Below are 24,844 nucleotides of genomic sequence, written 5' to 3' on the forward strand. Positions count from 1 at the left end.
AGGGAAGCAGCAGAAATAAAGTGATTAAACAAAAATTATTATAAATATCGTAAATAACAGTTCACAAATGCATATATAGAGATATTTTTTGAAGGGGGGAAATGGTCTTCACAATTTGAAATCGATCGAACACACTGTGCGCGAATGCTCGTGTAAACGCGCGCCATCTATCGTAGGATAAATGTACTTCGCGGGAGTGTATTAAAAAATTAAAAAAACTTTCCAAAGTTTCATGGCAATCGTACTATGCCACAAACCTTCGCCGGAGTATATTAAACAACTTCCCAAAGTTTCACGGCATTCGGATAAACGGTGTGGTAATGCATGAAGGACAGACAGACAGACAGACAGACACACACACACACATTCATTTTTATATATATAGATTAACAAATTTTTATGCTAAATTTTACTAAATTTTAATATTTCTTTGCATGATTATAGCGCAAAATACTTGAAATAAGATAAAGATTCGATCTGTTTTTTTTAGTTTCTTTTATATATATATATAAAGTCAACACACTCAATGTTGTCATTTCCAGTGAAGTTTGAGATATCCTCGTAAATATTTAAATAATTTCCAAACCGGCAGACAGTCACAATCCTAATCGTGTCTCTAAACCGGCAGACAGTCACAATCCTAATCGTGTCTGTCTGTCGGTCTGTCTGCAGTTGTCTAGTTTAAATTGTAATTGTAAGTAAAATTAATAATTTAATATAATGTATAAAAAATTAATGTGTTGTAAACCCTTTCTAAGAGCTTGTGATGCTTTTTTATATTATTGTTAATAAGTAAAGGTTAAATTGGAAGATTAATATATTTTTAATAGCTATGGTTATCTGAAATAAATGTGATTTAATTATAACAGTTATGAAATGTAACACATTATTGTTGCTGATGTGAGATATTGTTTTTTGTTTTAGAATTAATGTTTGTGTTTAGTTTAAATTAAACATTACTAGATTAAAAGTAAACTTTAAGTGGTGTTGATTTACATTTGTTTTAATGAGCACCCACAACGCAAACCCACAACCGTACGGAACCGCTCGGCGACTGGTGGGCCTATTATTCATTTAGGATTTACTTCATTATGGATCTCTTCATTGGTCTATCTACTTAAAAAACGATATATGTAATTAGAAATCTTCAACATGGAGGAGACTCGTTAGGAGAAGCGAAACACAACACAGTTTGAATCTGTGAATGACGTAGCAAAGTGAAAACAATCAACAATTTTCGTGCAGAATTCTATTTTATTTAAGATTGTTTTATATTTTGAATTACTATAAAATGGCAATGAACTTAATTTTAAAGGTAGAGCTGGGTTTTAAAAACACTGTAAATGTTAACAACGAATAAAATCGTCATCAAGTCCGACCTACTCAAGATATAGCACGACCTCTCTCTATCTCCCCACCCAGTCAATTTTTAACCATCAAAAGGTAATAATGTCAATCCCCCAATACCGAATTTCCCTGCAAAATTCTCAAAAAGGGTTGTGTTATAAAAACGGCTGACTCTTATCTGTAACAGCTCCAATGCACATGAGTGGGCAGTCTTGCATTGTGTTTCTTTTACGAATTTTAATAACAGCTCGTTATATCTAGATCTTTTCATGACTATCATGTTCTTCGATTTGTCGGCTCTTTTAAGTACTATATTATTTACTTTCATCTATTTTGTACTTTCTCTTATATTTTTCCACACTGAGTTGAGCTCGTTTCTAGCATATTCGTTCTTAACTTTAAATGCCGTTTTCCACCTGAATATTTCTTTCATATGTTCGCTTAGCCCTTTTATTGCTTCTTCTACGTCAGGAATGATCTTTCTGTATGTGAGTTTAGGCTGCGGTACATATTTGGAAACAAATTTGCAGATTTCTTTAACACATGGTGGTGATATAATGTTGTCCCATCATATGATTGTGGGGAGTGACCTGCAGCCTTATACTGCTTTGTTGATGCTTCCTTATCCAGTCCATTACTCTTCTTATAATTCTTACGAATTTCTTCTTTAATTAGATGATCGATAACACTTTCTATATAATGGAATGGTTAGATTGTTACTTCCTATTGGATAATAAAACGTAATCACTATGGAAAGACTTTTCAAAGAAGTGACATTTGTAAAGTTTAAGTTTAATTAATGAAATTTAAAATTTGCCATTTACGAAAATATGTAAAAATGCAACTTAAGGAAAATTCTTTCGTCCAGCAGCATCATTCAGTGCGATCACCGATCCTAAATCGATAAAATGTTTATTCAATAGCTAATATTTTCGCAAAATAAGTAGCCTATACTTTTCTTCAGAATATGAAACGAATACTGTATAACCAAAATTTTATCTAAATTGGATAAAAATTTCAAGACTTATAAGGAATTCACACACAGACGACGGGCTTTTATATTAGTAATTTTTGTATTTTGATATTTTTACATCGTCAGACAAAAATGCTTTAATATAATATTTATAATCATATTAGTTATATACAGTCTCACATTCCACTTTCAGNAGATGTTATTAAAAAATTCACACACAGACGACGACTTTCATATAAGCAATTTATGTATTTTAATATTTTATATCGTCAGACAAAAATGCTTTAATATAATATTTATAATCATATTAGTTATATACAGTCTCACATTCCACTTTCAGATTACTTACTTAAACATCATAACGCTTATAACTAAGTAATTCATTCATCCGAATTTATTATTTTTAAACTAAATTTGCACTAAAGATGCTCTTTAAAACGACATTGACATAATTGCCGAGATTATCTTAAGATTATTCACCCCATCACAAACTCTTCAATACAATATTGAACTATAATTTAGTCCAATACAAAAGAATGTACAGTGTCACAACATGATTTAATTTGCTACGAGACAAAAAAAAATATAACATTACTAACAAGTAAGTAATATATAAATATGTATTCGATAATTTTTACTTTTCCGGCTGTTATATATAACAGAGGAAATGTGTAGCGCTCGCTCAAAAAATGACCCTTCCCAAATTTTTTGGACTGAGGCCACCTTGAAATTTCGAGATAATGCAAAAGATTCGAGGTTTTTTCTATATGTGTGAATGTTAGACTGTGTGTGGGGGGCATGATTTTGTTCACTCTGTTTGAAGCCTAATAATTTTTGTGGTCAGAGTGGTCAGAATCGGAGTCAGATGGTTTAACACCGGAGTTATTAAGCGTCAAAGTGGTTGAACTAATCGTGTTCCCATATACATTCTAACATCTTAGGCGAGAACATCTTAATAGGTTTTACTGTACTATTATAAAATGGCTAAAAAGCTTACTTTGAGGGTGGAGACGAGTTTTATTATATATTTTTTTTAAATTTTGAATGCTAATAACGAGTAAAATTAAGAGATATGACACATGACCACTTTTATGTCTTCACTCTGTCGACCTTTAATTAAGAACCAAAATTTAATAATATTAATGCCCCTTTATACGCAAGCGACAGTGCCACATTTCGTTTCTTAAACTTTACCCGTTCTGAGGTATTGTTTAATATCTCAGAACAGAAAATAAAGAAATTAAACAAATTAGATGCCAACACACACGCACGCGCGAATTTTTCCCCTTTACTGACTTTTTTGAGGGGTTTCCAAACGTGTAGATTTGAAAAAAAAAACTTGGAGGGTCAAATTTAACACGATTCCAATACTTTTCCGTTTTATATACATAACAAGTTGGTAAGTAAAAAGGAGTCGGCTAAAACACCAAAACTCCACGACTCCGACTCCATAGCCCTGGTTACAACGCGACAATTTTGCTTTGAAAGGAATGTTACATTTACTTCCAAATTTTGTCGTGTCTACGAGAGTCAGAGTTAAAGCTGGATTTTTCCCTTCGGCATTGCAATTCGTTAGTTCGCGTCGACCCGTGACACCAAGGGGCTGCATTTGAAAAAAATTGTAGACCTCTAAATTCCCACTGTCCGCTGTCCGTCTGTCTTAATTTCGAGAACGGAATTTCTGCGAGTCACTTCGGTGCTTATTGGAATGTTATGTAAATTCTAAATTAGGAGACGAATATCTGCTTCAAATTCCGATCAAAAAGAATCATTTTATGTAGATTTTTGACTCGTAAACATGACTCTTCTCGTCAATTAGCAATAATGTCCTATCAATGTGTAACGCCTAAGTTTTTCGAAGCCCGGAATTACCTAACGTACGTTTGAAGGAAAAAGGAAAATACAGGTTCGGTCAGTAGCAGATGTCAAATGTTTGCATATTTTTTATTTAGTAAATCAGCATTGACCAAAAAAGAAAAAAGGAAAGTGTGTAATTTTACTTTGAAAACAGTCAGAATTAAATGAACTACAACCGGCAATTGTTTATTGTGACACCGTCACAATTCCGTGCTGCAATTTTTAATATTGGACTGCAATTTGAAAAAATTGCGGATCTATAGGCCTACATTTGCACTGTCGTTTGCCTGCCTGGCTGTTTATTCTTATACTCGAGGAAGTTGTTAGGATGACGATAGTCGAGATAAGATGTGGAAAGCATAGGGGAAAGAGACCCCGATTTAACTATATAAGGACTTCCGCTTTGCACCAGAAGTTACGTTATTTCTATTAAATCTCATAGTAAATCGGGGCCTAATGTCGCTAATCTTTCCATGCCTGATCTCGGCTTGGACTTAGGGACTAGGGACTTCCTTGTTAATCGGGGCCTCCTGTCCCTGAGGTTTCCATATCTGCTCTCATCTTTCATCTAACTCCGTTCTCGAGATTAAAAAAGGACGGACAGACAGTTGAAATTTATAAGTCTACAATTTTTTTCAAATTGCAGCCAAAAAATGCAAATGCACCTATTTATTAAACAGATACATTGTATATAGAAAACTTGCATACACAATATGTAACAATTTAACAGTTTCAAATTGAGATACAGTATTTAAAAACTTGTCTAAAATTTTAAAATATTAAAAATTATTGCGATATTATGTTAAATAAATTTTATTTTTAATTTAATTTATCCACATCTGAAAAGAGGTTCATAATAATAGTTGATATGCTAGTATTCTGCAAATAATTTTAAATGTTCTGAAACTTTAACTGACAAATATAACGGGCAATTGGAAAAATTCGAAGGATAAGCATCCTGTGTTAGTTGCCATTTTCCGTGGATAATATCAACTCACCCTCAATTATATGCACATAATTCTTAATCAGAAATCTGGCATTAAAATGCAAGTCACATATTCGCGATTTTCTTGTGAGTTGTAAATCTTTTTGACGTATTATACTTTTCCATTTATCTAACTGGTTCTAAAGTAGTGTAAAAAATATGCCACTTCTCACCAGATTTGCAGTAGCCAGACTTACACCCGTCACAAAACACTTATTCGGCATTCTCTTGTTTCTTTTTCGCAGAAAAAAAAAATGATTGAAAACGGTAAAATAAACTACTAACCAAATGGATAAATGAACCTCTCCTCGCTGCAAAGCAACTCGAACGCCAGCTATCGGCAACCAGACATATAACTCTACTTTAGAACACAGCTAAGAGACCAGTATATCCGTCGGCTGTGAGGGTGATTTTACACCATAACCGTTCTACCCGACCGGAAATCGAATCCTTGCGAGTAATCTCAGGAGATTTTCGGAGTGGTGTATCCTGAACATGTAGAGCCGAAACTCTTACCTCCCGGCCTTTTTGATCATAACCCCATTGAACTATGATCAAAAAGACCCTCTTAGTAGTGCTGTGCGATGCATCGATGTTTTTGTTCGTCGATGCATCGACCTTCCGATGTTTTTGAAACATCGATCCTGAATCGATGTTAGCAATATGTGAATTTTGATTCATCGATGCATGCAGTTCATTCTTTGTTCCTAGTGTTACTACCTGTTCGGTTTTCACCCGGGCAGTCCGGGAATTTCGTAGAAATTGTGAAATTGCGATGAAACAAAGTTCTTGCAAATATGTTTACAAATTTACACTATTTTAACAGTGAATGAACTCACACTCATTGAAACTCATACGCAACTCTGCCATGTTAGTCTGTTTACGCCGACTTGTGGCGCGCAACCTGTCGACTTTGAGGCCGGATGACCGAACGGTCAAGGTGGCAGCCTACCGATCTGGGGGACCCGGGATCGAATGCAGACGGGTCAACGAATCCCCAGGAATTTTTCGGGGGTGGTCCGTCCCTCACCACCCGGTCACCCCATTGTGGGCCTGGCCGAACCCATAATGGGCCTGCTATAAAAGGCCCTCTTAGTGCCCACAGGGCGGAAATAGTAAAAAAAAAACCCTGTCGACTTTTTTTTTGCATGTACGATCGTACACGTATCAAATAGAGCTAAGTTATCTGTACCTGTTCTTTCTTAATTTAGGTTACTTACGTTACTCCTACGCAAGTCCCTAGTCCCTAACTGTAACTGATTTAGAAACGGCATGCACGTTGTAAAATAACATTGCGCGTGCGTCAGGAACTTCTGTTCGAACAAACCTGGTTTTTTTTTTAAATTGTTTGAGTTTATCTTGATTGAACATCGATGTTCCAATGGGCATCGATTAAACATCGATGTGAAATCCGACATCGAAATTTAGCATCGATGCTTAGGCAAACATCGATGTTTGACATCGATATTAAAATTATAGACATCGCACAGCACTGCCTCTTAGTGCCCACAAGACTAAACCAGCTAATTATGATCAAAAAGACCCTCTTAGTGCCCACAAGACTAATTTTCAATGCCCTCTATCCTGAAAGAAAACCTTTCAGGATAGAGGGCATTGAAAATTAACGAATCTATTAAAACAATTAGGTTTGGCTAAATTAACACCATATTTACACAGTTTTTATAGAAACAAAGATAAAGGTAATAATATAAGTGGGAAGAATTATGTCATTCCTTATTAAAAATAATAGTATAACAACTTTTTATTATATTCTGTGATAACAGATGGAGCCACTATTGCTAAAGTTAAAAAAATGAACTAGTAAATAAATTATGTAACAAATTCTATAAAGGTTATAGTTAATTTTTCAGAAATTGATTTAACGTCCTATTAAATTATCTAACATTATCTTTTTACATTTCTTTGATAAATCTATAAAGAAAGAAATGTATTTGAATTGGAAATACCAATATATATAGGCCTACATACTGATATTTCCATTCTACATTTAGAATTAATTTATGCTTAATTATTAAAAATTTGATAAAGGAAAAGACATTGTCGCTAAGCTAGCAAAATTATATTTAAATACATCAGATTACTTTCGATTAAAGTTTATAATTTGCAAATCGTTAATATTTTAAGAATATGTCAGACTAAAATTAAATTAATTAATTGTAAAATGTCATTAAAAATGCATACTAAATCTATTTGTTCTGAATAATAATAATAATAATAGTAATAATAAAAATAAATAATAATTCTTAACTTAGTAATGCGTTAAGCATTACTAAGTTAATTTGAATTAAACAAACGTCTTTCGTACTTGAATCTTTATTTATTTATTTTATGTATTATAGTTTATACTTTTATTAAATAAGGTTTTATCTATTTATTTTATAAATATTTAAACAATTCTACGTAAGTAGCATTCCCCTATTAAAGAGATGATATGGATTAATATAAGCCTACATCTGCAATATTTATTATAAATTACTTGGATATTTTTTAAACCGATAAGTTTATTTAACTGTATTTTAAAATATAAAATTTAAATGGGAGAAAGTCAAATGGAAAATTTAATATTTTTAGAACTTGAAGTATAGGTTAAATTTCTTCTATTCAATTTCGGATTCAAAAATATTGATGAAATACAGTAAATTATCGAATAATTCGTATGATGCAATAAATTTTTTTTTACAATATTTTTAATTTTTACAATTGTTTTAGCTTTAAATTCTATCTACATTATGAATTATCCTACATTTATATTAAATTTAAAAGGGCCTATCTAAAATTATAAGACTAGTCGATTTTTACACAAAATTCACTTTTTATTAATAATTTTACTCTCTTCATTTAATTAATTTAAAGAAATAAAATAAAATAATAATTTTTTTTTCTTTCTAAATGCTTTTAAACAAACGAGATAAAAAGTTTCTAGTAGGCCTATTAATAAATTAATAGGCCTACTGGAAGCTTTCGAAATTTAAATTTAATTCTTCATGTATTAATATAAAATGTCTACTTGAAAAATGAATTCGATCGTTCGATTTGAAAGATTCTTATCCAATGAATGAATTGTTTGAAAATTTTCGATATTTATAAATCGGAATAAATCGAAGTTACATAAACAAAAGTAAAATTCGGAATTCAACATAGAAAATAAACTGAAAGTTTGATCAGATTTATAAATAAACGCAATAAAATATGAAGTTTACGTAAAATATTTAACTTAGTTTAATGCAAAAGGAAATATCGTCGTCATTCTCTCCTATTAACATCGTAAATTCGAACGTTTTAAGAGCAGTTAGTGTTCCGCTCGGTTTACTTTTTGACTGTTGATGCCAAATTCAAACTCACATTTAACTTATTCAGCCGAATGACCTGGACAACGTTGAAATCTATGCGACTGTTAATTACTAATTACTAATAAATGAGACTGTTGAAAATCTATTTTTGTAAATTATTCTCAATAGTTGGCATTCCAAATTTAATAAATTCCAAAAATTCTTCAGATAAATATGAAAGTTTTAAATAATGATTATTTAAATATAAATACAAATAACTTTATAATAATAATAATAATAATATTTAAAATTTAAAATGTGAATTTATATACAATGATAACTTTAGTAAACATATGGAAATTAAAAATTATGCTTTATGAATTTATTTATATTTATTTGACATGTATTTATTTATATTTTTCCATAAGTAAATAAAAGATAAAATATTTTATATAATAAAATATTTCATTATTACTATTGTTGATTAAAAATTCTGATTAAAAATTAATTTAAGCTTAATATATTTCAAATGAATAATCATCAAACTTGTTTAATTTGTAATTTCTTCGACTTTCTCTTAACTCTATAAAACAAAAATATAAATTTATATAACTTCTACAATTTCCATACTACAGAAATCAACCTGAGCCTTGTTGCATAAAACTCTTGTATTTTTGTTACAAGCTTTACAAGTTACAAATTACAAGCAAAATATGTTGAATAAAAAGTTTTTTAAGAAGTTACAAGCTACTAGTCGTATGCAATTTTGATTGCGTAAAGTTTTTATAGTCAGCAACAAGATACAAGTACTTGCTACAAGCTACAAATATTACAAGTCTTGTAATTTGTACCTTGCAACAGGGCCCCGCGCTAAAATATTTAACTAAATGTCTGGATGCTATATAGCTTGTTTATCTTATAGCATTATAAATTTACGTAATTATAATTTAATCTGATGGATAAGTTCAGTAAACATGTGTACTGTACATTATACATACGTTAATTTAAAATTTAACAATTATTTGAAATTTTCAAAATGATATTAATTTGAACTCTTAAAATTTTGATTCTCGACTTCATTGGGAATTTATATCTTGATCTTTGTTTTATAGAATGCAACTATGTAAAAATTCAAACTTTCCTATAATTTACGTAACGTTATTTTTATACTTTTCAACTACCACCCCAACTCTTGTAACGCTGTCGCACAATAACCACCCCCCAAATTACGTAATGTACTATATCCTCGATCAACCCGCTTAATTGTACTAAGGAATAATACAGAACACGAGTTACATAACGTTACATTATTTTATTAATTATAATACATAGAATATATAACGAAGAAAATAGGAACGTAAGTCCTGCTTTCTACGTTATGATACAGTACGGTTCGCTACTCAACACTTCAGAAACAAAAATGAATCATTCTGTTATTCAACTAGAGACTTTAGCATTACGAAACGTTTTTCAAACACTCCACCCCTCGTAACGCGTCGTAACAATTATCTGTCTACCCAACGATCTTTTCTTCGTTACGTAATTTATGGATAGTCCCTGTATACAGCGAATCCGTTTTAGTTCTTTAAGATTTTCATAATTATATTAGAATTATTGATAATGGTGACTGCTTTATTTCTCGAGATTCTAGCAAGATAAATTTGATTTCAGTCTAATATGTCTAATACTTCAGAATTAGTAATAAAGAGTCGAAATAAAGACTGAACACAAACTCTCTTCCTACTGAAGATGGTGAGAAGATTTCCTACTGAAAACAACTTTTGATTTATAACCAAACACTATAATTTTAAATACCCATCCTATGTAATTCGATTCAAGGACCTTTCCTTCCATTTAAAATATAAACCAAGCTATAAATTAATTACTTTGAGATTCACAAACCTAATGAAATTAGATTAAATATTTTCTATTATAACAAGTGCCGATAGTATTTTGATAAATTCAGTAAATTTTTATTGGCATATTTTATGGAATTTTTAATAACTAAGATATTTTTATAGCTTTTTTATTGAAATTCAATAATTAATAGGCTAATTTGAAAGTACGATTATTATTATCGTTAAAAAACTAATTTACGTTGCAATCAAAGTAATTAATGAAATTTCTGCTTAATCTTCAAACTATTTTGCACTGTACATTAAACAAAATGACGACTAGTTAATAAAAATTAAAAGTTTTTAAATATTTAAATCGACAATCTAAATTCTAAGATATAAACCTGTTAACTTAAAATGATTTACGCTGTTTCTTCGTACACGATTCCATCAATATGATTCTAGAAAAATATGATCTGCATTTTGCTTCTTTAATTTTTGTCAACTTAATTTAAAGCTAAAGAGATAAAATGTAAGAAAATTAGCAAAAGGAAAAATAATAAGAATAAGCTTAAGAAATTCCGAATTAATTGTAGAAAGTTAATCTTTCACATCTCTCTCTTGTTAAATTGTAAATTATTGTGGATTGATAACAGATGCGAATATGCTTATCTGGAGTTTACACTTGTTATAATTTACTTATTTTAAAACTTTTCTCTAATTTTGTTACCTTAAAAGATTTTGGGTAAATATTCTACTAAAGATTTAATGTAGACTTAAATCATTTACTCCGGTGATAAAAACAAAATTTTATTTATTTATTTTTTAACCTGATTTATTTTTTATTTTGACGTATTTTCGAACAGAACGATTGAACTAATGTTTCGGCTAAACAGAAAAAAGGAGAAATTAATAAATAAAAAAAGCCATTTAAGAAACTTATCATTTAGTAAATTTGTAATGCACAAAAACATTTCAGTCTCAAAAAAAGAACATTGCACAAACGGAGTTATGTCAAACGTCAAAACTTATTTGTTGACGTAAATTCCCTTTCAAGACGAAGAATTGAGTTAAATATGCATCCGTTAACTAAAATAAAGAGGAGGACAGATATTTAAATCTGGTAGGATATTAGGGTAAAGGATGACGTTTTCAAACGGAGCGTAACGGATCGAGTCTAAACAATACACACTCAACCGTCATTCTCCTCCAAACGAATGAATGATTTGTGATGTTTAGAACGAAATGAATCTCTCATTTTCCTTGCACTTCTCCCGTGTCATCTCCAGTGGAACAAAAATCCGCTTTTATCCGGATTGCGTTGGTGTGCGCGTGGCTGGAAGTAATGAAAGTGGTCGGACCGCAATTAAGAGTCTAAAAAGTACACGGATCGACGAATCACAATACGATCCGAAACGTCAAACTACAGATCGACCCCGGGCTAATCAGGTGACCGATACGTTGCCATGGTCGTCCTAATCCACTTTGTTGCTCGACGTTACCGAGACTCCCCTTTGTCTATCTCGACGCATTGGACCTCTCGGCCATTGTCATCGACATATGATTCCTACGTCACCCGAATTCACCCAAAGGCTCTCGACTCTTGTTTAAATTCCCTCACACCTTTCCGTTCCCATAATCGCCATTTTTTTTACTCCCGCCTACAACCAAAATTTCACTTCCATAAAACTAATTATGCTTTTAATAAAACGTGTTTTTCGACGATGAAATCTAAATTTAACTTGAATAAAATAGGCCTATAACCTTTAAACCAAAATAATAATTGAATAAACGTATGGCTGTCAGTTCGATAGATGGAATATTCTTGAAGTAATACACGCGTAGACCTACATACAGAGTTGGTTGATCCATTTCATATAACTTATAAATCTGGCCTAAGCAAGTTTTTATTGTTTACTTTATAATTCAAATATTTACTTTCATAAATTTTCTATTTAGGGCAATGAGAAACATTAAACATGGAAGGAAAGGATCGACAATTGGCAAGTTTATACATAAACAAACAAACTATTTTAAAACATGAAAAGTAAAGAAGAGCGATTAATAGTGAATTTTTATACATAAAAAGTATAAAATGATGATTTGATTGTTTTTATAATATAAAGTAAATATGGAATCTCTCCGAATGAATAGGAAATGAATATTTTAGAATAGATTTTATTACTCAATCTACAATTTTGTTTTATTAATATTCATAAATATTAAAAATTATTTAAATCTATTATAAAACTCTAAAGCTCGTAAATTTAAATTGAATTTATTATTATTTTGATAAACATTGAATAATTTTTTGAATTTTATCATTCAAATTTTGCATCAAATATAATTTTTGAACGTTTCAAACATTTCGGTTTTATTTATTATAAATATAGGAAAATGGAAATTAACTTTTTGAAAATAATTATTGTTTATTTTGAATTACTCATTTAAATGTTTTTTATTCTAAGTATGAAAAAACTCATTTTAATTTTTAAAATTTAGTTTTTTAATGTATTTTTTTAATTGAACAACATCTGTTGGACTAGGGTAGTCCAACAGATCTGTTCTAGAGTAGTCCAACAGATTGAAATCCTCGAGGACTACCCTAGTCCTTCAATTCCTAAATAACAAAACGCCTTTATTTATTTTGAAATATGAAATAAAATCAAAATTTAGCCTAAATTTTAAACAAATTTTAAAGCTATATTTCTAAAGAAAGCACGGGAAATTTTGACGGTAATGATAAAACGAACCTTTAAAAATTGATTTTATCATTTAATTCAGAGACGAAAGACCCCCTTTTTTAAAGAACTCATTTATATCATCCATGTAAGATGAGCTTCAAACTCTTTTTTTTTTTTTTTTTTTTGTTAGCTCTTTTCTGTTCTGTTGTATTGAAGCAGTCGATGCAGTCCTTAGTTAACAATGGAATAAAAGTGTGCCAATAGTAAAACCCCAAGAATATTAGATTTTTTCGACATTACTTTTATTATTTGGATACTTGTGTCAATAGGAAACCTATTTGAGACATTTTGACATTACTTTTGTACACGTATCCTTCGACGATCAAATTTAATGCGATTTTGTAAATGCAAGAATTGAACAATTCTTAGCTTTGCTAATCTAATAATAGAATTATAATGGAGTTGAATTCGTCGTTTTCAATCCAATGAAGATGAGAAATTTCTTTCGAATTCCTCCTTTAAATTTCCTGGCAGAGAAATGAAAGTTTTTTTATATTATTTTTAAATAGAAACTTTTTTTTTTTAATAATAGAAGGCTTTAAAGTTTTCGAGTTAAATATGTTAGTTTACTTTAAATTTTACTGTTTTAATTTCAATAAATGTTTGTCAATTATTATTACACTGTATTAAATTTGCATTCAGGCTATAAAATTCTATTGCTATTATTTTTTTTAAACTTTAAACAAAGGGGAGGGAAAAAAACCATTATTAAAGACTCAAATATTGCATAAATGATTCTGATGATAAGATTTAATAAGGAATTTAAATATAGATATTGTTTATTTTTGGAGCTTTATATTTTTAAAAAAAATTCCATTCGACTAGTGGAAATGACGTTCCCGCTTCATTTGATGACGAAAAAGAAGAAATTCCGGTAACATAGGCGATGCTGCGTTTCCAGCCCCACCTGCGGATAGGCATCGAAACGTATGTGCCCCTAACCGAGCGGGTCCCCGGCCCTAGAGAATAGAACTGTGGGTAATCGAGGAGGCGGGTCCCGCACGTGCAGGGGAGCGGTTGCAATGGACCATACGACAATAAGACGGGGAGCGGGAAACGGCTATTGGGCATGCGCGTTTATCCCATCTTTGGGAATCTCCGTAGGCGTCCGTGTAACCAGACATTCTCCATATTGTAAAATATTTCATATTAACATTGCCAAACCGGTGCGGCCCTAACAATGATTTGAAATCCGGCATTGAATAATATTAAAGTCTTTGTAACTAGATGGCACCACTGGCTTTCGATTCAAATCTTAAGGTCGTGTATTTAAAACAAGAACAAAAAAAAAAAATTGTATAAAGGAGGTTGAATTTTAATCTAATTATTACAGTAGAAAAATCCGATTAAAATGCGAGAAAGCGTGAAAATAAATTAAGAAACATCTTTTCTGTTTAATGGGTAATTTAACTTATTGTTTATCGACTGATAGGTGCCATTACGGCCGTTAAACGTATCCGGTTTCTGTCGCGTTTTGTGACGTTCGTGACTGTATCGGTTGGAAGGATTCACGACTTTCAATCGGAATTCGTGACTAAAACGATTCTCGGAATTATTTTAAGCTAAAAAACTGTAAATAAGGCTACAAATGTATACGCAAATATATTTTTATCTAAATTTGATCTCGATTTAAAAGTTAAACATATTTAAGAGAAAATTGTGTTAATAGAAAGTTTTAAAAGATTCGTGTTTTTTTTTTATACAGTCGACCCCCCTATAAGATATAGATACGTTCCGATTTATTAGGAATCCGATTTCTTACAAGTCGTCCCAATCACAGTCCGACACGTGTCAAGTTTACGGACTACGGCTGATTGAAAGGTTTTCTTCCATAAAATTAATCGATTCTACACTAATCCGACTCAACATTTCCAAAATACGTATATTTTTTCGTAGTTTTATAGGAATCGTAATTATAGGGACCGTAATTATAGGGGGGTCGACTGTATTTTCTTGTAGATATCTCGATTTTGTGTTGAAATTTTGACAAATTTTAACAGTAGAGGTAGGAGAAATAAAAGAGAGAAGATTTAAAAGATGAAGATGCTCATTGATGTGAATTCTAATTCATCTTCAGTGAAACCTGTCTAAAAATGGAAGCTGGATAAAACGGAATCCTGTCTAAATGGAAAAACAATTCCGGTGTACAGTACACAGGTTTTACTATATAAGATTTTACTTTAACATAACTTTTTTTTAATTAAATGCTATCATTATATTGAATTTGATTAGTTTCTGATAAAAAATTAAAAAATGTAAAAAAGAAAAAAATATATTTTTAATAGTTTTTAAGGATATCGATTTAAAACTCATTATAATTATTTTTCTAATTTTTAGTTTAAAAACATTTTACTAACAACAGGAAGAAAAAATTATATTTACTTTGATTAGAAAGATTTTTATAAATCAATTGGTTGTTTATTTTAAAAAAAAACTAATGAAGTATTCTTATAAGAGCCTAAGTATTTCAAAGAGCAAATTTAGAAGAGTTCGGATATTATCGTAATTCTGTACACGTTCATCAAAACTTGTAAATTGATCGCCAACACATTGTTAGATTGAACAACTTTAAGACAATCATCAAAGAGTTTGACCAAGCCGAAACTACGTCATTAACAACAAATTAGACGGAATAAGCGCGTTGAAATGCCGTCGGCTTCTCCCCATTAAGCCAACAAGAACCATGTGTCGAGGTGTAGAGCTAACGATGCAAGTTGTCAAAAGCCAATCGTTGCGACACCCTGCAGACAATATGGAGACTGAGAATCGTTAGCTACCTCACATCAAATTGTCTTTCTTTTTTCTTTCAGCTCCCTTTCCAAGGCGGCGGAAGTGTCGCCGCCTAGGGAGAAGTTGCTGTCACTACCAGGAAGTTTCGGCAATTACCCCACCTTCTACAGAAGCTGGTATTGTCTGCCTTCCCTGCGGGATAGGTGTTAATGATGCGGATGCAGTCGGATAGATCACACCTCCTCCTATCTCATTTCGTATTCAGCGCTTCACTAGGTTTGGGAGGGACTAGAGATATTCTAGAGCTCACCCAAATCCATCGGTTACATACATTATATATATAAATTGGGCTACGACACGAGATTAGCTAATATTTTAATTAAATTACTATTAATGAATATTAGTGCATTTTACAAATTATCCTAAGATCGATCGCCTGAAGAAGTGTCTTTTCCTTATAAGCTTGTGTTTAATAGGAAAACCAATCCATCTGGGGATAACGTTCCTTGTATGCTTAAATTCAGAATGAGATATTGGCTACTATAGTTTGATTTGGGTATGTTTGAAATCTAGCTTTTGTCGCGTAGTTATGTTTGACAAATATAAATATTGGGTCTCTTTAAAATACTGATATGCAAATTAGCTCTTCCACTTTGTTCCGTTGTTGATATGTTGCGGACATTCCTACTTGCGAGAAAAATTCCAAGAGGTTAATTAAGAAATAAAGTTAAAAATATTATATTAATTCTATTCTTAAGTTATATTAAACAATTCTACATTTGTTCTACTTTTAAGACTAACTTGTAAGCTTATATTCGAAGCAATTCGCTCCACTCCAATCTAAACTTTGTAACTGAAATTCAAACAAAAAAAATTTCTAAACAACTCAATCAATGGATTTTTAGAGAAGTTATCTTGAAATATGGGTTAATAACAAACGTCCTGAGACACAAGAGAAAGAGAGACTACAGTTGGAGTTCAGCGTCAAGTGGAACCACTTCAAACCGTTTTATCTTCTCATTAGTCACGGAGATGGCTCCTACCGTCACGTTCTGAGCGTGATTAGCGTGTTGAGATGGTTGGTGCACCTACTGTCTATCTATTGGTATCATCTCGCCCGTACGTGAGACTAGGCAGAGAAAGCAGAAGTGGCCGAGGAAGTGACATGACAAGTGGAAATGATGGGCAAGCGCGATCTGACTTATCAGTTCCAGTTGATGGAGAAGTAAGAAGTCTCTGAATCCTTATGATACTTTTCTGTCTCCGCTCGGGATGTCACGCAATGAATGCTACCATACTACAAACATAAGCAGGTTTTTTTAATGGCCAGACCTCAATAACAAGAACATTTTTTAATTTATGTTTAGAAATTTTTCAAAAGGAAAGATAATTTCGAAAATATCTATTGAAATCTCTCCTAACGTATGTTAAATCGATTATAAATTTTAAATTCTATAAAATGAAGCAAATTCAAACTGAAAAATGGGAATTAAGTAGACACTTAATTTTTTTTTTTTTTTGGTTCAAATGTAAATAGAAACAGTTTAAATAAGATATTAAATAATTTCATCGAAATTTGAGCTCGATGACACACAAACACGTTTCTATTTATTATATATCATAAGATAATTATAAAACTTTTCAGGACATATTTACAAAATCTTGAATACGAGTGATTTCACTACACTTCAAACGTAATTCAACAACAAAAAAGAAATTTATCGTTTGTAAAGATTAAAATAATAAAGAAAATTAAATAAAATCTTAAATTATAAAAAGAAATAGCTTTTGATTCTAAATTAAATTATTTTTGAAAATAAAAGAGATAAAAATCAATTACCAATGAGATTAACTCAGTAGAATATTTTAACTAGAAGTTAGTGTTATATCAATCTAGTTTGTTTCGTAAATTATAATTAGCATGACTTAATTAAATATACGCTTCCTAAAATACATTTTTTTTTGTTGAATATACAGTTAATAAATATTCATTTGTTTTGTTTGTTACGTATAAAAACTAAATATTTCCTCAGGTGATCAAATTTTATTATGCATTTTGTCTTTTTTAATGCTTTTAAAAATATATAGGCCTATGTCCTTTAATCGCTATTTGATGTTTTACTTCGATTATTTAAAAATCTTTTCGGCAAATTTCTATTAATTATATTTTCTAAGACTTTACAATAATTGAATATAACTTTTCTTGAGTTTCTTTTTAAAATAAGCCATTTGATTGGTGTTAAACCATCCATTTTTTAAAAAGTATTTTATTTTACTTTTTCGAAACGAATATTAATGTCTGAGACGACACATTTTACGTTTTTAAACGGATGGAAAACGAGTTGAAGTAATCCCATGAGATAGCTTAGGATTAATTCGATCCTCTAAATGTAAATCCTATCAGGGATGAGGTTAGAAATCAATAATCCAATCCTCAATTGGCTATCGGATGAGGCTGGGGATGGAGGAAAGAGGTTGACCGCCCTCGTGTCAACACGAGGGACCACCCGCGGCCTAGTGGGTCCCCCCGCCCTCACTTCCGACACTACGCCACCTGGTGTTGACAAGTGTGTCTAATCCTTGTGCAAGAAGAACAGATGGCGTTACGATGAGGAACAATGGGGCCCTTTTCCCCCGCTGTTGGGTCATACAGTCCAAGTTTCTTCCCTCGACAATAACACCGGATTGATCTTTCAAAGAGAATGTCGATCATATGACGAAACAAAATGTGTTCTGTAAATATTAAAAGCCGTCCTATTAAATCTATAGGATGTGGATTAGATGTGTCATCTTTATACAGATGATTTTGATAGGACTGAGCATCTACCTTTTTGTAAACTGGATAAAGACCACCACGTGAAGAGCGTATCTTATTCAACAATGTCTATTAATAAAAAAAATTTGTTCTTTTCTTATAAAGCCTGTAGAATTCAATCATTTAAAATAACTTCCATAGTTCTATTAATAGGAAATTAAAATGTATATCTATCATTCTGATTTTTAAAGGAGCTTCTTGATATTTTCATCAAAAATGATGTTAATATTTCAATTAAAATGTTATATAAACATATCTACTTTCTCGTTATTACTATTTTATACATAGAAATTTATAGGAAATTTAATAAATTTCAAAAAATATTCGAGTGTAGGCTGTTATAGAATCTGAAGTTGTGTGGGCCTTTTATAAATAAGCAAGATAGACAAAAAGTAGAGACTCAATTTAGAGGTTCAATTCAAGAAAGAGGGAGACAAAATTGGATTTCGACACGAGCAAAGAAGACACCCACCAGAGTCAGTTGGTGATTTCTAGAAGCAAGAGGAGGGACAGAGGTGGAGAGGGGCGTTTCCCAATCACATCAATTCGACTTCTTTCAGCGACCCGAACAGATCATATCTGCAGATAATCACTCGGAAAGAAGAATCCGACAACTAAAGTTAAACTCTAATCCCCGTTTCTAACAGGATCATAAAGAATAATGAAGCTGCTCTGGATCGTTCATCTCGTTATCTGAAGAAGAGAAGCGATGGGCGGTAAGCGAATTATATGGTTGGATGCAGCGTGTCATTTAATAAAGAACTGTTGATCTGGGAAGTCGCCTTGAGTGACGTGACCACAAATCCTATCAAGCTTCTCTTATTCATTCAGAGAGGATTGATTATAAGGATACATTGATTTATGCATAATTCACAAATAATGTTTCTTTCTTTATGTGTTTTATAAGAAATAGTTTTTTTGATAAATTATTCTATTGCGGCTCATTGCATTTAGATCTATCGATAATTTAATTATTTAAATCTTAAATAATGTGTTTAAAAATTCTTTAGGATTTATCAACTGCACAAGTCAACTTTACTTCAAGTATTAAATACATTTTATGTAGGCTTAATGATAAAATTTAAAATCTTAATAAGTAGTGTAGAAAGCATTATTTATTATAATTATATTGATATATCATTAAAATATAGTTATCGTTATGTACAATACTTCTTTTGTAATTTAATTATTTGCTAAGCGAATTATAACTATACAAAAGTAAATCGCAATTGTGTCTTTACCTTCGCATTACGAAGCTATACAGGAAAAGCTATTTTCCGTTAAAGTAAAGTAATTTATATTCAATATTCACAAATAAAATTCAAGATAATTCATTTTTATGAATACTTAGACATTATAATTTAATAATAATTTTGAAACAAAATTTGAAAATAATCTGAAATCGCATGATTTACTCAAAATACATTTAACTAAATGAAAGTTTTGCTGATCAAGTCTATGTTTATAATATGAAATGAAAATGTACGAGTAGATCTTGAAACAACAAAACATTTAGTAAACCATCTGTATTTCGTCACCTAATTAAAAAAATCCTATTGTTAAATTTAAAAAAGAAATGAATTTTCATAAAAATAATTTCATCTTTAAATATACATAATAAAAATGTATTTATAAATTATTTTTTTAGATAAATTTCTGTAATATATTATTCATTTTCATCTTGGTCGACCATCTTTCAAGCAAGTAACAGTTTAATCTTTTGAGATGAAAAGCAAGATAAAACACGAAAGATCTTCACTTTGTAACAAGCCTTTATCAGATATGTTAGAAAGAAAGAGAGAGAAACTTGTGTTTGTATCGCGATTTCCAACTCTTAATGGCTATCGTGTTGACAGATCAGACTGTGCACTTAGTCCATCAAGTCGCTTGGCTTTGTTCACATTCTGCGGTCATCGTGTCTTCGTTGACAATTCTTTGTCTTTAGTAGAAAAAAGGAATCGCAGTTTCTTTGGTTTATTTTGATATAAAAAACTAAATGAAAACTAGAAAATAAAAGGACACTATTCTCCATTATTCAAACTATTCGGCAAACAAGATAAACATGACTTATATAAGTGTATACATTGTTAGACCTTTTCCATTAGTTGGATGGAAAGCATTAAGAGAATATGCAATATTAATCAGTGTTTATTTAACGATGGATGAGTATATAGATTAATAATGAAAAATATTAAACATCTAATAGTGTTTATCAACGATTAGTTTATGTACGAAAGATAATTTTTTAACAAATAAATTAATTATCATTATCTGCGCGTAGGTCGCTTATACAAATGTTTACAGATACGCTTTTCTCTCCTATTCCTGCTTATATAAATAATATATAAGAAGGCCTATATAAAATATTGATTTTTTAAAAGTGTTTAAATATTTTTATTTATGGTTTGGTCCATTTATCATTAATAAATCTACTTTCCCGTAAAAGTCAATGTTCTGTATTTATAAATACATGAAAAATTTAAATTTCAATTTCATTAAAAATGGATGGTTTAATTATTTAATGGTTTTTATATTATTAATTTAATGATTACATTTTATAAATCAGAAAAGAAATGTAAACTTAATTTTAAATTGATTTAAAATCAAAAATTATTTTTGTATTGATAAATAAATAAATAATTTTATTATGCACTTATAAAACTGAAGCATTTTCAATAAAACTTTGACAAATATGAAAGCTTGTTGAAATATAATGTTAAAAATTAATCAATTTTCGAGTCTTTAGTAGACTAAAAGTAATTTGGAACTATATGCATTAATGAGAACTGCACGAACGTGCATTATCCACGCTTTTAGGAGTGTTTACATCATAAGCCAATTATGTTTGAATCAATTGCATGATAATATGTATACAATCTCGTTCACACGACACACTATCATTACGTCAACACGGCTGGTGTTTGTCTTTCCCACATACTTAATGAATCATCCACGTGTGTCTCGCGTTTTCCAACATCCCTACGGATTTCTCTACAGAGCCCAATGAAACCAAAAGTGTCCCGTGCAGGCGCCTTTTAAAATCACGTGATAGCATCCGGATCCAATAGCTTTCCGAGTTTGCTTTTCTCTCCATTGGATAGTTTAAATTGATCGTAAAAAGAAATTCGAGGACCGAAAATGCGTGGATATTAAAGTGGATCCGCTGTCACGCGGAGGACTTGTTTACATTCCTCGGCTTAGTGTCTAAAGCAGACGTCTGTGGAATCACGCAAAGCATTAAAAAAAACCTGCTATTGGTCGTTCTCACGCGTATCGGACACGTGAATTGGGGTATCAGATAGACTGATAATGTTCATAATTCGACTAAAAAAAAGATCGCAAAACAATCGAAAATATAATAAATATCGTTCCAATGTGATTCACGACCATTGAGAAAGAATTAAAATTTTTAAACCGGTTGCGCAGCTAATGTCTAATGTTCGAACGTTAACTAAATTAAAGGGCAAACCCCGTTCCAATAATTTATCTAAATTATAAAAATCCGCATTTAATACCGGTTTTAATTCTGATTATAATTACAGTAGTCATTACTTCCGTCAGTGTAAAACGGAAAGTAAATCACAACATTATCTAACACTCTGCGGAAGCGCAAGAGGGAATTAATTAGGTTTACACGATGATGCGGGATTACAATCGTGATAAAACATAGTTCTTAACGAATTTATTAATAAATGAAAAGAAATATTAGAACGGGGAAAAGCGCGAGTGAGATTTCGATCGTCAGCGGAATCATCCAATCAGAATCGTCACGAGCCAGCAGAAGAAGGTAAACCGCAGACGCCAGTCTAGGTATTCACCCAATCGTCTGCTTGATCATTTATTCCCGTTTCCGTCTGTTCGACGCGTTATTAAGAACGCATTCGATCAGACGGACGACAGACCAACTTTCGAATTGCATCTAAACGCCAGACCGTTCCCATGCAAGAGGTGAGTCAGTCTGATTTTTGCTAGGGAAGTCTCTATTTAATGGGAATAAAAAGAGCAACAGATGCGCCATTACGAACTCGGACGTGACTGTTTCCCGTTTCTATGACAACCGTCTAGACATCATCAAAAATGGCACTCGTCTGTGCCTGTCATTTTAAACTCCCGCTTTTCTTACATTATTATTAGTCTTGTATTTTTTCAAAATTATTAAACAAAACATGATTATTCCCCCTCGCTATCCGTAATGAATAGCAAAGGGCAAACGATCTTCGGCAATAGCTTTAAAAAAAAAATCTTCCGATTATTGTATTGTTAATCGTTAGTGTTAAGTCGTATTTACGAGTTGTCTTAATTAATATTTCTAGAATACGAAGTAATTTTCTGCATGGTTTATTTCAATTCAAAATGAATTGACTGTTTCGTTATAGGCCTGTGACCTGATTAAAAACGATAGGTCGGGAGAGTTTCGTTTGTAGGAATTAAAAGATAAAACATCTTTAATTCCTCGGAAATTCCTAAGGGAAAAAATTTTCTTAAATTTTTCTTTTAATTATTATAAAATACTAAAGGCATTCAAATTTTATATGGTATTATATAAATTAAAAAGAACAGGATGTAATGTATTAAGCTACTTTAACTAAAAGTGTTTAGGTTTACCCGATAAAAAATTTTAATAATATTTAAATTTATATAGGCCTAAGTTCAAAATAAATTATGCTGAAACAGACGTATACTGTACTTTTAAGTTCTTAGTGCAAATATATTAAGCATATAAAATATTTAATAGATCGGTAATAAACATATTTGCTAACTTAAGACTCTTTTTTTTAAAAAAGAAACGCATAAAACTGATTTTTATCTCATTTTTTTAACTTTGAATAAGATTAAAATGTAACTTAAAAAATTGTACTAAAATTTTAAAAGTTTCGTGTGATGATAATGGGGCTAAATCTGTTTGCATAAGATTTTTCATTAAATTTGGGTTTGCGGTTCTTGGAGGATTAATCAAATTAGTTTGTGTATAAATACTTTTATCAAATAACTAATATTTAAAAATCATATCCGAGATATTGCATCAAAGTTTTATATAGCAAAATTTTTTATACACATCAATTAAATACATTTATATAATTCTTAAGCTAATAAAAAATTTTATATCTCATTATTTGCTGATATTATTTAATAAGTTCTTTTAAATACAAACGATAATACTTTTAATTACGAAAATCAAACGTTTTCAGCTGTTCTTGCAGCCATCATTACAAGTTTATCGTTACAAGTAACCAGTTAAGAAAACTTTTTGTCATATATGCATACATTCTAAAAAAATTAACTAAATGGAATTTAATGTAAAAGCAAAAACCGACTCTGTTTTTAAAGTTAACGCTTGATATTAAGTATGTTTATAAATTACAATAGTGATAGTTACTAGATTTTTCTTTCAAAAAGACATTGATTTATCATAGTTTATACTTAAATGATAGTGCTGTACTGTCTCTTATCATCTGCCACCCGTTCTTGAGAATGAGACGTCGCCACTTCTTTCCTTTCTAAACAAACATTGGAAGTGGATCGATGAACCAGGTGCGTATTTACAGCTTTAGTCGGAGTCACTTCTCTATTCGTCAACATTCCGTACTTACCTGAAATCCGATATTTATCGCTTCAAGTAAAAGTAGCTTAAAAAATCATAATGTAGAATGTATTTTTGCCAATTGTTTTTAGGAAAAAAAACTGGCAATTAAACATTAAATGATGTATGTACCGTACACAATTTGAAAGCCGCATTAAGCTTTTGATATTGAAGAGATATTTTATACTAGGTTAAAAGCGTAACAAATTGCTGGACTTTAATTATATAAAGTATATTAGAAGTATAAATAGAATCAATTTAAATATATATAAAATGATCATTTGAAATTCGATTATACATCTAAATCCACTAACGCTTACGAATAATGGGTATTATAGTTATTAACACTTCATTTAATGTTCAAAGCACAATTGCTAATGATACACCCCTAAAGTATGTCCACCCAACGCATGCGTACATCCTATCTATTGTCGGATTGGGGTGTGAGAGCACTAAGTGTAAAACAGCGATTGAAAGAGGACAAAACTGTAAGGGGGTCGACATTCTATATAATTGGGCGTCAGTCAGTACATTGGTAGAGAATTAGCGAGTTCGGACACAAGTCTCTTATTGTGGAGAGCCGATGGGGGCAAGATCCCCACTCACTCGGGACAATCGTTTTCCCTCCACTGGGGGTCGTGATTGTGTATTTGCGCTTTGGGGTCTGCCGGGAACGACTATATCCAG

The 24,844-nt window shown here is 31.1% G+C and overlaps 2 protein-coding genes across 2 annotated transcripts in view; one reads left to right on the forward strand and one right to left on the reverse strand.

Annotated features, from left to right (window-relative positions):
- Positions 1-24,844, reverse strand: part of LOC111617995 — a 97,472-nt gene that overhangs the window by 8,465 nt on the left and 64,163 nt on the right. The gene's annotated exons all lie outside the window — the stretch shown is intronic.
- The window catches only part of LOC111617994 (zinc finger protein Gfi-1b-like), a 31,367-nt gene continuing 28,927 nt past the window's right edge, over positions 22,405-24,844 (forward strand). The window contains exon 1 of the mRNA XM_023359401.1: positions 22,405-22,524. The gene's annotated coding sequence lies outside the window, so the exon portion shown is untranslated. The remainder of the gene's footprint in view (positions 22,525-24,844) is intronic.

This window comes from Centruroides sculpturatus, unplaced genomic scaffold (assembly GCF_000671375.1).
Source record: "Centruroides sculpturatus isolate CEXI.00-Female unplaced genomic scaffold, Cexi_2.0 scaffold36, whole genome shotgun sequence".
In the NCBI taxonomy this organism is placed as follows: domain Eukaryota; kingdom Metazoa; phylum Arthropoda; class Arachnida; order Scorpiones; family Buthidae; genus Centruroides; species Centruroides sculpturatus.